The following is a 15,721-nucleotide window of genomic DNA, read 5'->3' on the forward strand; positions in this document are numbered from 1 at the left end:
TGCCTGCCCCTCAGCTCTGCTCCATGCTGCCTGGCACCTGCATCTCTGCACATCCTTTCCCGTATCTCACATCCTGCTAAAGCTGCCCTTGGGTGATGGTAAACAGCCTGTCTTGATGAGTCTTGATTCATGTATCATATCAATCCAACCATCCAGGCTTTTCCCAGTGATTGCACTTAGCTCGTGTTATTAGGAAATCGGTTTTGTGCTGTGTTTGGAAGATGTTCATTACGAAGATTGTAAAGCTGTTAGAGCAGACACAGAACTGGTGTGGGCCTCCCAGTAGTAGCAGGAGCTCTGTACGTATCAGTAAGTAAAAGACAGGTTTGCCGTGTCTGACAGCAGAGAGAAATGGCCAGGCTCTGTTCTTGTCAGATCAGAACAAGGTGAAGTCTGTTCRTATATATTATTTTTGGGCAACATTGCATGTACTTACAGCAGTGGATGTTCTGGATCAAACGGCAGATAACTTGGGCATGTGCTCTGATTTTGTTGTTCACAGGAAGTATGGCATTATTGGTTTTTCTTTTACTCAAGCCCATGGCTGAAATTAATCTCTGAACCCCGTGGAGYGACATGTGATATCTACAAGAGAGATGGTGCCCATCCCTTTCCAAAGAGAGGTCAAGGAAATGATAGACTTATCAGCCTAACTTTGTGTYCAGGAGATTTATTGCATAAAACACAGAAGAAAGAATATGTGAGTACCTAGAATATAAGCTGATAAGCATGCATCCACAACACCCCTACGCCAATCTGTCAACAGACAAACCAGTCTAATTTGCTTCTTTAAGAGCATAACTAGTCTAGCAAGCAAGGCAGAAACAGTAGATGTATATATAGAAAATAACTACTTATGTAGCACTATGGTAGAAAAGTATATGGGAACAAAGGTGAATTATAAACTACGTCTGAGTCAACTAAATAGTGTCATTCTAGGCTGAATGGACAGGGCTGTCATATTTTAAACACAGGAAGTAATTATTCTGCTCTACTTGATCCTTTTAAAGACTCAGTGGGAGAACTCTGTCCTGATGACAGATTTTAGAAAACACAGTTGAAAGAAAAGCTTAAGGAATGGGTTTGTTTGCTTAAAAAAAGGGAAGCTTATGGGTAGAGATTCCAACAGTTTTCCAGTGCATAAATGGTTGTTATAAAAATGGCCATGTTCAGCTGTTCYTTGTCCTTACTGTAGTAAAATAGTTCCTATATTAAGTGTGTATGTTCTGTGCTGAAAATTGCTGCAATTTATTTTCATCATCCTATTATGTTAAGTGCTAGAATGGATTGTATAGGAATGCTGCATAATTACCTTCATTGTARCTTGAAGAAAACAGACAAATATCTTTCCATCTAAACATGCTTGAGCTGGCTTTAATGCATAGAGTCAGACTATGCTGTCTCCTGGCCCTGCGCTCTTATGGTTCAAAAATTCCATTCCAGTTCATCTTTTAGGCAAAAAACTCTCTGAGGCAAGGCATATCRCTCATCATTAAGTTTGTGCAGTGCTTGAAACAATGATGTTCTGTACAGTAAGTACATCTGCCTGCATATTTATCTAGAGAGTAGTTAAGAATTAATACTACAGATCACAAATGCTAAATAAATAGTATACTGGAAAATATGAGGTAAATATACCTAGAATGGTTGTCTAAGATGCGTATTTATGTTTATTTRTATTTTTTTGCTATGCACTCATATAAATATGTTTTCTTTCTATATTAAAATATATTAAGCTGTATACCAACATTTTCAGGCATGTGATATCATTATTCAGCTAAAATATATACTATAAACAATGTTTTTACAAAGGTCTGTTTTTAATTGATGACTCTGCTACAGAAAAGAAAATTGTTCTAATTCTCCCAAAGTTTGCCTACCCCCTTTAATCCACCCACATGTGATTAGAACTGGATGGAGAAAAAATTCCTGTCTCACAGAACTTTCAAAACAAGTCTTATTCCACACWRTGTGGATTTTTTACCAGCTTTCACAGTTCTTCATAACAAGCAAACCTAAAAACCCTAACAACCAACCACCTATAGGCACCCTTAAAAGAAAAGAGAAGAACCCTTCCCAACCATCAAAGTGCTTTCTGCTCATAGCAGTCACCTGGGATGAAAGATACTTATGCAGAGATGCCTGTTGTATTTGAATCAGACCAGCTCATTGAATCTCCCTGTATTGTACTTTAAAAGAGCCTGAGGGAGGAATGAGAATAGGAAGCATCCTTTCCAACCTCCAACTGGGCTTCACAGAAACCATATGAATAAGAACTAAAAAAAAATAACTAAGAGAAGAGCAATTGGAAAGGGAGGGTTAGGGAGAGCCTAACAGTTCTTAAGAAGAGCAATCCTTCAAGAATTCATCCTGAAGATGTGTAGATGGTAGGGACAGATGTACAGAAAATTAAAGTAATGGATGAGCAGTTAGATAGTAATGTCATACTTTGTGCTAACTGTAAGCATGTAGCCAATGAAATCAGCGGGCAGTAGGCTTTAGGACTGGATTTCTATTAAGTTGATGTCACCTCTTCTGAACTTCAGGACCAAACATGTTCATGAATATCCCTTAATTTCAGAACAGACCAGGTGCCATAAACCATAAAAAGTTCCTTTTAYTACTAGTGTTGTATCAAAATACTAGCAAAGATGAAACTAACGTTATTGCTAAGAGGCAATGGGCRCAAACTGAAACAAAGGAAATTCCACTTGAACATAAGAAAACACTTTTTCACTATGAGGGCATATTGCCCAGAGAGTTTGTGRACTCTCTATCCTTGGAGATATTCAAAACTCAGCTCGACACAGTCCTGGGCAACCTGCTCGAGCTTACCCTGCTTGAGCAGGGGGATTGGACCGGAAGATGTCCAGAGATCCCTGCCAAACTCAACTGTTCTGTGATTCTGATTCTGTAAAAATGTTATGGCATATAAATCACATACAGTAAGTTCCTTGAAATTCCGTACATGATGCCCTCATTTGGTGGTGGTGGTGGGTGAGGTGGTTCTGCATCCTCCTTATTGATTAGAATGCGCTGGAAATGTAGAAGAATATGAATTCAGTCTGAACACTGCAAGCACTTTTCTTACAAGGGTAGCATAAGACAACCAGGTATGTAAAGCTAATAAATTATTTAGATGTTTTTATGAGCAGTATACAGTGTAGCTGCTCTTGCARTAGTTTCTAAGTTGAAGAAATTTAGGCGCAGTGGATGAGCAGTAGATTATATATAGAATTACATGGGACTATCAGTAATCATTTTTGTAATACCAGTAACAATGTCTCGGAATTTCAAATAGCTTTTCAAATATGCATAAGCATTCGCGTATATGTTTGCCTAAGCTGTATTTTATTTTATATGTGACTATAGAAAAAATAATGATGCACTCATACACTTTTGCAGAAGGTCTTCTAACATCTATTTCAGTTCAATTTTGTACAATGATCAAAGCAGACTACAAGGTAGTAGCTTAAACAGTAATTCTTTTATCCAYTTGAATGGGTACTCTTAGTAAAATTTATTTTGCTAGCATGCTACTTGTCTTTTTCCCTTTTTAAGTTTTGGCTTTTTGGACAGTATGATGAGAGCGCTGTTGAGAGTCTTCGGCACTATTATAGCCCAAAAAGATTATCCAGCTTAGTGAGAGTGAGGCATTAACATTTAAAAGTGTTTAAAAGTTTACCAAACATTTAAAAGTGAATCAGGCTTCCAAACTGTGAAGCTGATTTAGAAATCGTAGCATTTTTGCCACAAATAATTTTTGGGGAAGGGACTTGGCCTTTTTATTTTTGAGGTCTTGAGTTTTAATATTTTTCATCTTTCACTSTAGTCTTAGAAGCAGTTAACTTACTTTTCTCCTCTCTCTCTCTCTTTTTTTTTTTTAATGAAAGCTGAGCTGGAAACCTTAAGTCAACAGATTACAGATCCATGCAATAATTACAAGAGTTCACAGTGCTGTGATTTTACCTTCTATCCAACACAATAAAGTCTCAAGTGCACTGTAGGTCATTCCTGGTATATATTTATCTCACCTGTTAGTGATAGAAGCCTTCTGTGTCTTCTGTCAGGGCAACTGTCCTTGTATAAGACACTTATTATCTAGTATAAATCTCCCTTATTGAAAATGAAACCACTTACAAGTGATCCAATTGACAGTGGAAATGGAAAACAGTTATTAAGTACACTCTTATCCTTACTTTTGCATTCTGGAAAAGTTATCCTATGCCTTGCTCAGTTTTTATCTTTTCTGAAATCTGTTCTTTTAACCTTGCCTCACAGGTCAGATTTTCCAAACTTCTTGTTACTCTTGTTCCTTCTGTGGATTCCCTGGTTTCTCTGCATCTCTGCTAAGAGTGATACACAAAGTAGGACATAGGATTCCAACTAAGAGCTCATCTGTGCTGATGTATGGCAGATTGATTAGCTCTAGTCTTCTATAAGGCATTTATTTCAGTGCATCCCAGAGTGATGTTTGTCTCTCTTTACAATACAATCTTGGAATTAGTTTGGGGCAGAGGTCAGGATGTGCAAAGCTGTCAAGACTGCAGGGTTTCCATGCATGATGATCAGCAGAAATGTGGACTCTTTACTACGGTAAAGTTATTCTGTGTCAGTTATTCTCCTGATCATTTGCAATGCTAGCTGCACTGCCTTCTTCTCTCCCACATTCTGTATTTGCCTTCATGTATATTAAGGTTCAGGCTGGCCAAGCCTATGGAGCAAGATGCTTCGTGAGTTATTCGGTATAGATGTAGGTGAGGGCCCAGTGAGACAAGGAGGTTGTTGGGAACTCTATAAAGCCAAAGATCAAGGTGTCAGTCCCCATTTTTTATAAGGAACTATATAGTGGTGGAAGTCAGGCAGTGCGCCTTCTTTTGGGCCACATAGTGGACACCAAGATATTCAGAGTAGTGGATGGGCCTTGGCAGCATGCTGCATGAACTTGGCGTTGGTGTCCATGTTTCCACATGTATACTGTGGGAACTTGTGATTTGGACTCTAAAACACTCAGAGAAATGATTGGAAGGCTCAGAATTAACCACAACTAGAATTTGCTGAGCAAATGAAGTTTTTCAGTGAAAAGTGAACCTTCAGGAAGTGAGTAGCACTCTGACACTCTAAATGAGAGAGAAAATTGAAAAATASCACAAAAAGGTGACCCTAGTCCACAGGAAAAGAGCAAATGGAGTTTTCTGCCATCACAAGCTGAGATATTGCTGTGTGTGGMGATAGATGCCAGCATTGCTACTGTCATTTTGCCAAAATCTCCTAAGCACCGACAGCATGACTGCCTGTGACCAGAGACTAATCCAGGGGGATCCTTTGTAGAAAAACGAAATAGCATTGCAGTAATAAACAAATACACTGTTTGTACTGCAAACAAGTGGGATGCTTCAAGAAAAGTAGAAACCAACATRTTGTTGTAAATGCCTGAGTGCCTGAATGCCAGAAGGAAAAGAGGTAAAATTCAGAGCTGAACAGAAGTATTTTTATCCCTCCAAAGGGATAAGAAAATGTGAAACTTTAGTGAGGCCTCGGGAACAGGGACAAATTACCAGGGAGTAGCAAGCTGTTGTATGGTAGTCAGGGTGCACCATGGTAGTTATTTGTATGCCTTCACCCTATGGCAAATACCRTGTTTTGTGGTACAGTTGACATTTGATACACTTATGCACAGCACAACAAATAATTAAGTGTTGCACTATACAGTGGTATTAGATATCAGAGCATGAGTTTATATCATTTGTTAGGCTCCCTGGCTTTGAGCGCTTGCTGAGTAAAGAGCTGGGAGTTTCAGTCAGTATTGTGAATGTTTACTTGGGTCTACAAGTGTTAACGAAGGTTTTGAAATGAATCATGAAAGCTCAGACTGTGATTCATCTAATCTCTACTGAAAATTCTTTCCGGAGCCAGGTCTTCCTAGCTGAGAATGCTTTGTCGTAAGCTCTCACGTGCTTCATTCCTTCTGTGTGATCTGGTTTATTCTCTTAGCAGAAGCCTTGAACCATTTAACGTGAATGGCTTTCACAGTATTAAAATGCAATTTACCTTTTGTCTTAAAGTAGTTCTTCGTGTGCTATTGCTATCATCTCACTATACTCCTGGTTATTTCTTCCTGCAATTTATCCTTCAGATTACTATTCCCCTTTCTTTGTTGTCTAGCCATGTCTTAACCTCAGAAAATAAAGTTGTTCTGTGACTCATATTCCAGGCAAAATGCCATTCATTTTAATAGAGTGGAGCAAAGTCTATCTTCCTCCTATTAATTTACCCAATTCTGGTTTTTGTTGAGATCATTTTCTATACTTTTAAGTAGACCTTGTTTATTCCCCACATCTTCTACCTGAGGATCTCACCACACTTTACAGTTTAATAAATTAGACTTTCTAACTTCACTATAAAGTATGTAAATCCTAAGATTTCTTTTCTGCAGATGAAAAATTCAGACATAGATAATTTAAGAAATTTGTTAATGGCCATAAAAACTGGTAAATGAACTGTGATCTGAATCAGTATGATTCTTTACCCTGAGCCAAAACACTTTTTGTGGTGACATTTCTGGCATGATCTGTATCTCAAAGTAAGTTTGGTTTTAATAAAAAAGAGAAATTAGAAAGTATAATTCTTACCCAAGGCAATTTTAAGGCTCGATGAACAATTCTGTCTTGTAGATTGAAAATTCTGATGTGGTCTGTACGACAAAATAACTTAATTTTTTAAGCCAGCTGCCAATGTGCAAGAGAATGAGCAGCCTCTTCATGGACTGCTCATAAACCAGCTCATCAGTTCATCTTTTTTTGTGCCTGGACATCAGTGTGAGTATAGTCACAGGAAAGTAGTAACTTGCTGTCTCAGCCAGCCCTGATAGCTTTTGGAAGAAGATTAGGATGGGTCTGTTCCCAGCATCATATTGGGAATGAAGTGATATGTCTGTGCATTATGTACTTTCCAGGCAGTCCAGGTCCTAGCAGCAGATATGGTGTTATTTTCCCTTTTCTCTTGTCTCCAGTTAAAAAGGGTTAGATTAAAATCTTTTATGTGACTCCTTGCTTGTCAGTGGGAAAATCTGCTTATGGAACATTGTAGCAGTATCATTTAGTCTTCAGATTTCTGGCTTTGGGCTTGAGGTGGATTTGTAGGTAGGACAGTGTCTATCCTGAAGATGGGAATATTTGGAACTGGGGCTGTTAGTTTTGGCCTGTGAGCACAATTGATAATAAAGCATAAATCCCACTGGTGCCAGGCACCAGCTTTCCCATCATCATTCTCTCATATCAGAGTACTGCTGATTGCTCTATTTATCCAGGCTTCTCTGGGCAGTGGAGTAACAGCAATTAGCTGCTGGGCATGTAGATGAACATGGCTTGAACCCTGAAGTGGCTGATTGGAAAGCAGCTCTGCAGAGAAAGATCTGGGAGTCCTGGTGGATGACAAGTTGACCATAAGCCAGCAATGTGCCTTGTGGCCAAGAAGGCCAACAGTATCTTGGGTTGCATTAGCGAGAGTTTTGCCAGCAGGTTGAAGAGGTGATCCTGCCACTCTACTCAGCCCTGGGGAGGCTTCATCTTGAGTACTGTGTCCAGTTCTGGGCTCCCCAGGACAAGAGAGACATGGAGCTACTGGAGAGAGTCCAGTGTAGGGCTACAAAGATGATCAGAGGGCTGGAGCACCTGCCCTATGAGGAATGGCTGCGAGAGCTTCTCCAGGGCCTGTTTAGCCTGGGGAAGAGAAGACTGAGGGGGGATCTATAAATACCTGAAGGGAGGGTGTCAAGGGGATGGGGCCGGATTCTTTTCGGTGGTGCCAAGCAACAGGACAAGAGGCAACAGGCACAAACTAAAACACAGGAAGTTTCACCTGAATATAAGGAATAACTTCTTTACTATGAAGGTGACGGAGCACTGGCACAGGTTGCCCAGAGAGGTTGTGGAATCTCCTTCTCTGCAGATATTCAAACCCCCCCTGATGCAACCCTGTCTAACATGCTCTAGGTGACCCTGCTTGAGCAGGGAGGTTGGACTAGATGATCTCCAGAGGTCCCTTCCAACCTTACCGATCCTGTGATTCTGTGGTTCTGTGATTCTCAGAAAAGGCTTTTAAAACAAAGTCTCTTGTTCCTTTAGGTCCCTAATAAATGGGTAACAGACTCATTTGTTGTCACTGGTCCTCTATTCCTTTAACAATATTTAATCTATCTTTGCAAAATGTGACTGTCAAGTGGGGATTGAAAATGACCCATCCAAGGAACTTAATCTACCCAGGTGCAGTGAGCTTGACACATTGGATTCAGTGGGCATATGAAATATGGCTGATCTGCAGAGCAATTGTACAAGATGTTATGGACTTACGCTTGTTTCARAAGTAAAGCAAAGCACATTCCTGAAATTTTTGACTACAAAATGTTTTCCAGTTTTTAATGGCACTCGAGTGTCTTCTGTGAACCTTTTCAGTGTCTCAATACTAAATTAGTGGAGATCAATCAAACAAATATCAAATAGAGCTCTCCACTTTTGATCTGTTTGTAAATTTATGAATTGCATTAGCTCTCTTGGCTACAGAATCACATTAGAAGCTAATGCTCAGTAGACAATTCACCAAACTCAGGTTGGAAAGATTGAAAAAATGATACTCACTTGTCCACTGAGAAAACAGATCCTCTGCCCAGCTACATTGATGTGCATGAGATGTAACCTAAGGTAACCCTTCTGATAGCAGGGCCATCTGTACTGACAAATGAGCACATGAATTCCTCCAGAGACCCAGAAAAGCTAGTTGTGCCCTCTTGCATGTTTGTGACAAGCAAAACTTCCTCTTTCCAAAGAACTTGAGATGTGTACAAACAGGAAAATCTGTACTGGGAAAAGAGAACAATGTCAAGAACTTGAAACAATAGAATATCAGGATAAAAATGCTAATAAAGCATCAAATATTCATTCTCTCTCTGCCCTTTCCTGCTAGTAACTTAATAACAGTTTGCCTCCAAACTATCAGTGTGATTATCTTATAGATAATAGGAATTCCCTAATATGTGGTGGGCATTATGTACTTCTGATTTAAAATTATGGTAATTTGTTTCTCATTCACTAAAGAGTTCAGACATGTAGTGAGACCAATAAGCCTACTAGGTGAGCAAATATGATATTGCTATTCAAGAAAACACTGAATCTAGAAAAAGTTAAATATTTTTAGTTTCTTTGATATTAGGTGAGCACAGATCCTGTTTGCAGCCTTTTGAATTTTTAAACCTTGCAAACTACGTGTGTAGTTAAGTTATAAAATTCTTCACCTAGTTTTTATATATTGAGTAAAAACATTCAATTTTTGAATTAGAAATACATTTTTTGAAAAGTCTGGTTGCATATGCTTGTGCTCAAGCAAACCTCTAAGTGTCTGGTGCTAGGCTAAGACCTAAGGCTAAGATAGGGATCTGACTGTCTGCTTGCTACAGGAGCAAGCACTTTGCACTGGTCACTGTCAGAGACAGGGTTTTGGACTAGATGAATATGACCCATCCGCACTAGTAACATCCTTATACTGAAACTTCATTTCTGAATTGCTGTACTCTCTGGAGACTTGGGTTACTAGCTCCCTGTACATATTTTTTTATGTCACCTCCTAGATAATGAGGTATTTTAACAGTAGATTTTGAACTAATTCACAGAATCACACAGAGACATATTGCCACTAAATGGAACATTTTTGTTTTCTTTTTAAATTAGCCTTTTTTTTTAATATATAGACCCTTGGCACCACCTAGTGTTTGAATATGCAGACTAACTCTCTAGACCTCTGGGCACAGAGTAGCTCTACGAAAAGGTTTAACTATAATAAAAACTAGTGGTGCTGGCAACCGTCCCCTAATTAATTTCATGAAATTAAGTTTTTCCAGGTGCGGAATACAAATATACCCGAGGAGAATATGCAGACTCTTTTCCATGGGTATGGCTTCCAATCCCTCTTCTGTCTCATGGTGAGAAGTAGAACTAACAAATCAATTCAGGCTTCCTCGTAGTGTCAGGAATGGACAGATGTGTGCCCATTAGTGACAAATGTACAATACTTATCACAGAAATAAGGAGGTGTTAGATGAATCTTCAGGCATGGCTCAGATGGAGAAAATGATTTTGCTCCTCTCCTAGACTGGTGCCTGCTCCTCACCAAAGCCAAAACAGCAGCCCTCGGCATCCTAAATTTAGCTGATGTTTATCCCCCTTTCTAGGGAATGATGTTGACCTTCCAGTTCTTACAGGGAGTTCTTCAGAAACCGAACCATAATTACAAGTGTATGTGATCTATAATTACATATGCAAGTCTGCAAAAAAATCTACCATCAAAGCTTTTCTGTCAAAAAGGTTTGGTTTGCTACCAAAGCATTGATTGCATTAAGATCAATAAAAAAGAAATGTATAGTTTTAGTATAGAATTCTATGGCTTCTAATGAAGCTGAGAGAATGTAGTTTCTGATTTCTGATATATTGGGACCATAACTTGCAGCAGCTGAGTGAAAAGATCTGTGTGAAATGTACAGTGTGGTTAGCCAAGTGTGAAGGGGAAAAAATTGCTGTGATAGCAAATTACGCTTCCTTCTACGTGCTATGAGAAATGTGGTCAAGCAAAAAAGAAAATTACATCTCATTGTCAGTTTATGCCAGGCCTAACGAAAGGCTGGGAGAGGCCATATCATTTTTAACTGATAGCTTTGCTTGTTTCTTGTGACTCCACGAATGTGACCCAGCTGCTGGTTATTGAGGTGTTGCCAGGAATGGCTGGGAAAAGACAATCTGCTATAGATAACTAGAGATAGAGGCAGAGGATGCGTAAAAGAAAGAACAGAGTGGATATTCAGCATTTAAATGAAACTTTATGGATTCTCATACGTACACTGAATTTGGCTATGCAAGGAACAGTTCTGAGTGTTTCTCTGGAAAGGTAATCAGCTGGACTAGAGCCTCACTCATTATTAAAGAAATAATTGTGATTTTTCTTTTCAGTGGAAACACTTCTTTCTGTGAAAGAATTAGACCTMTGGTCTAAGGTTGTCCTTTACTCTCCCTCTCTAGTAAATGTAGAGAGAAAGTATCTGAGATTTATTTCTTCATGAGATCAACCCAGAGCTCATGGGGTAGTTCTTCCCTTCCTGGATTGTAGAAGAACCTAAAGGCAAGCTTAGACATGATGCCAATTTTAGATTAGTTAGGTGAGATGAATCCTGTGCTAAGGGAGAGGTAAGAAGCAAGGCAAGGAGAGGACAAATGAAGAAAAATGCACTCGCATCGCCTAATACTGTGAATCCCCCTTTCTCTCTCAGGTTTATTCAGCATATAGGAGGAACAGGTGACAGGCTGGACAGTCTTGAGAACTGTGTTCTGCAAGTGCATGAACTGATTGGCAGCACTTGGCATCTCTGTTCCCTGCTGCCCTCTGCCCGTGGATTCCATTTGTATCTGTTTTAGATTGCTTTTTGTTGTACTAGATGATCTGATGAACACATGAATCTACTCATAAAGCAAATGGCAGGATTAAGCATTTCTCTGGGGACTGTTTCCACCCAGGTTAATATTCAAACTTGTTGACAGTACCTTACTTGAGTTGTGTCCAGCTTGATTGTGGCTGGTGAATATAGGTCCTGAGGCTTCCTTCTCTCATAAGTGTCACAACACAATATCCTAATCTCTCCTTTAGGGTGAGCACAAAATCCTTACGGAGGGTCCATATCAGCCAATTCTGTAGAAAAAAAAAATCTGGGGTTATGTGGATCGTAAGCTGCATATGAGTCAGGCATGTGATATGATTGCAAAACAGACAAATGACATTCTGGGAAGTGTTAATAACAGGGTCATGCAAAAAACAAAGAAGGTCACTTTTCTGGTCTGTTTGGTACTGAATTTTTATTTTTCAGCTTATTTGGGGCACTGTGTTTTAAAAAAGACATAGAAAAACTAAAAAGAGTTGACAGAGAAGCAATGGAATGACAGGCAGCTCAGAAAACCTAACCTCTGAGGAAAGATAGAAGGAAGATAGGCTAAAAAAAAACACACACAAAAAACAAACAAACAAAAAAAAAAAAAACACAGGAAACTGAGGGAAGAGGAAATATAGCAATCTTTTAAGTATGTTTTAAGTTGTTACCCAGTAGATCACTGTTGTCTATGTTCGGTGCAGGCAAGAGGTTAAGAAGTTAAGAAGTTATTAGCTTAATTTTGCAACAAAAGAGATTTCGATTAGCAATTAGAAAATTTTTCTAGAAGATTTTTTCTAGAGAATATAGAAGGGTTTTTCCTAGAGATTTTTTCTAGAAGAGAAATGAAATGGGGGTCAAGGAATGCTACCTGCAATTGTAGAATCACTTTCACTGGAAGCTGTTCAGAAAAGAAGCATTGGTGAGGATATATTGATATATTTCATTCCATGTTGGTGGTCAGGAATAGCTTGATATATTTCATTCCATGGACTAAATGATACTGGGAAATCTCTTCCAGCTTTAGATTTCTAGCTCTCTGTGGTAATGTCAAAATTCAGTAAAAACTGTATTTACTTTGCTCAGATGGAGTGGCAGATATTTGTGACCTTCCCCGTGAATTTAATCATACGCCTGCCTTTTATTCTTACAGCTTGCATTCCTTGGCTGCCTCTCTATGTCCAAATTGCAGTGGAGCCTGACTACCAGCCTGTGAGCACCTGTCTYGGACGAGGACCTTGCTGCCTCCCTTCGCGCGTTTCTCACTTCCATCCTGGGTCGCTGCACTCACTTGCGCTAGAACAAAGGTAATCTGAGCTAGTACAAAAGAAGGCTGTACCCGTTCTGCATCATCCACAGAGCACATTTCATCTCTCTTATATAGACTGCATTGACTTCCACTTAATTTTCAGTTAAGTTAAAATGTTTATTTTGTCATCAAAAGCTCTATAAGGCTTGGACACTGTCTAGGGGTATCTCTACATTAATTGTGCTAGGGTGACTGTCTCGGACCTGAGGTATTCCTGCTGGCTTTAGTGCTAACAGCGGTCTAAACAATAGCAACATGAACCTAAGGATAAGCTGCAGAATCTACCTAAGATGCTAACTACAAGTATGGGAGCAAGTTCCATGATGCTACAACTACACCTAGATGGAAATCCATGCTATGCAGTTTACAGCCAGTTCAAGTGTGTCTATGACTGTGCGTAGATGTTTTTGAGGATTCTTTGAGGATTCCGCTCTTCTGGCTCTTTACATGTGCTGGTGAGATCAGCTCATCTGGTTGCCCGAAACATAAAGGTCTGGGGGTAGCTATTTTCAAAGGAGAACTCTTGAATTTGAGTCTTTCCCTTAGCTTCCAAAACCTATAAGACCTCCAGAACTGATGGGAAATGCTGATCTGGTCTAGAAAGATTTATCAACAGAAAATGCCTTTGTCACCATTGGTTTGCATATATTTGTATACATGTTTGATGCTAGCCAGCAAAACCTAGCCTTTCTGTCACCTGAATAAAACCATCTTCCTGAAAGACACCTAATCTTCACTAAAATTCAGCCCTTGGCAAAATATCAGTCTAGATGTATTCTCAGGATACTCTAATGTCAGCCAGCACGAACCATTGCAGGTTCTAGGGGACACAGGCTTCCAGTACAGACATGACCTGGGGCTTTCTCTGAGGGGATCAAATGGGGAGGGTTTTGTTTTTCTTTTGTGGAAGAGGGATTTCTTTCTGGGTTAATTTTGACATCATATTAACTTCATTAGTTCATCTTTTGTTTGTTTGGGTTTTGTTGTATTGTACATGTCTAGAATGCCGTAACAGACAAAGTGCAAACATCAAACAAATAATGGTGGGACCAAATAAGGATGTCAGACTATAGCTCTGTATGTTTGTTTGTTAGTCCTAACTAAAATCTGATGGGTTATTTTTACTCTGTTTTGAGTTCTCTCTGAATATTTAAACTTTGTACTATGTTCAAGCTGATTAGTTCTGCTCATTGTTACAATGTGAAGGATTAAATCTAGTGTTTCTAAATAACAACAACAAAAAGATGTATTTTGAGAACTGCTTGGAAATAGGCCCAGACTGCCAACTTTAGTTCTGGACCCTGTATTTTCATCATTTAATTGACTGAATTTTGTTAATTGTCTGGAAAGTAGCTTTGATCTGCTGTGTTTATGCACTTACTTACTTTCTTAGACTTAAAAAATAATCATGTTTTCTTGCAGTTTATCTCCCTGTTAGAATAGGATTGAATGCTTTGAAAATACAAATGGACTAGCTTGCTCACTCTGGTATGGCTCAGAGGAAGAGGGAGGGGGTAGTTCTGAGCCTCTCTTCTACACTTTCCTCATTCTTAGGAACTGAAGGTTATTAGGGAAAGATCATTTTCATACTTCTGAGTTTGAAAACAGTGTATTCTGTTTATATTTCCTTGTGCTTGCACTCATGACCAGTATAGGACAGGGCAGCAGATGGTGGAGAGGGGAAGGGAGGTGGAATATGCCTGACTGTGCTGGGAGGGGCAGCCCACAGCTCCTTTGGTAGCTTGCTCTCCAGGGTCTTTATGTAGTATGGGATCAGTACCAGAGTGGATGGGATCCTGTGACCTCTGCTGAAGTGGTGGTGAAGTTCTAGGTTCTGATTTTAACTTTAACACATGTTGGATTTCTACTGTTGCTGATTTCTAATGAGTAGGCATGCTGAAGGGCTTTTCTCCCTTCTTCTTTTCTCTCTTCTCTCTTCTCTCTCCTAGCTCAGGTGTGGAGAGAGAAGGACCTATGAAAAATCCCAGCAGTACTGAAAAAGCAGAGGGGCAGTAGAAGTAGTGAGCGAAGAACAGATAACGGAGAGCAGGGCAATATGGAAGAAGTTTGCAGGTTGAGGTAGAATCATTTTTGTCTGAAATAGAAACTCAGAGCTTTGTTGTGGTCCTGTTTTAGTAAAAAGACTGATTCCGCTGAAATTTATGGAAAAAATTTTAAGCAGGTAAGAGCTAGGCCTGTAGGTTTTTTTTTTTGTTTGTTTTTGTTTTTGTTTTTGTTTTTGTTTTTTCTGCAGCTTTCCTGCTTTATCTATAGGTTTACTCTATATCTTTAGCTCTCCAAGGTGGAACGAGTTTGTTCAAAGCTTTTTCTATATGACCATGAAGGTCAGATGTTCAAATACTGCAAAAACATCCTCTCATTTCGTGCAACAGACAAAAACTGCTTCAGCATTCATTGCCGTTGCACGACCCCAGGCCTTTAGTTTGTTGTGTGGATGAGCAGGGAGGGGAGGGATGGAGCGGGCACTGAATGACTGCTACCCGAACGGAATTAGCGCTACCCAGGAGGTGAGCTTCAGCTACGTGCATCACGGTGAACTTGAAATGCTCTGATCAAGTCATTCTTTCTCCAGGATATGCACATCTAAAAGGAACTCTTCAATTTATATGGCAATTTAGCAGACACACTTACTTAAAATCTTGGGTTTTTCTGGAAAGCAAAAGGGATATGAACAAAAACAAACAAGCTAACCAATTTTCTAAACAATTAGCTTTATTGCAAAAATATACACTGGGCCTCTCGGAGACGATTTCATATGGTACCATTCTAAGTCCTAAAAATAGTACTAGAACACTGAAAAGCTGACTGGCATTTAACGGCAATGGAGCTTAACACCAAGATAAATTTATTTGAAGAAGTATTAAAAGTGCCAGGATAATAAATGTACTTAAAATGTTCTGTATGCTCTTGCAAAGCCTCATATTCTTCCC

General features: G+C 39.4%; 1 protein-coding gene across 1 annotated transcript in view; it reads left to right on the top strand.

Moving 5' to 3' along the window:
* Window positions 1–459: 459 nt before the first annotated feature.
* SOCS5 (suppressor of cytokine signaling 5) overlaps window positions 460–15,721 on the top strand; it is a 120,362-nt gene continuing 105,100 nt past the window's right edge. The window contains exons 1-2 of the mRNA XM_085315881.1: window positions 460–700; window positions 12,615–12,768. The gene's annotated coding sequence lies outside the window, so the exon portion shown is untranslated. The remainder of the gene's footprint in view (window positions 701–12,614; window positions 12,769–15,721) is intronic.

The sequence above is a fragment of the Rhea americana genome, unplaced genomic scaffold (genome assembly GCF_003343005.1).
Source record: "Rhea americana isolate MKP2758 unplaced genomic scaffold, rheAme1 scaffold_44, whole genome shotgun sequence".
In the NCBI taxonomy this organism is placed as follows: domain Eukaryota; kingdom Metazoa; phylum Chordata; class Aves; order Rheiformes; family Rheidae; genus Rhea; species Rhea americana.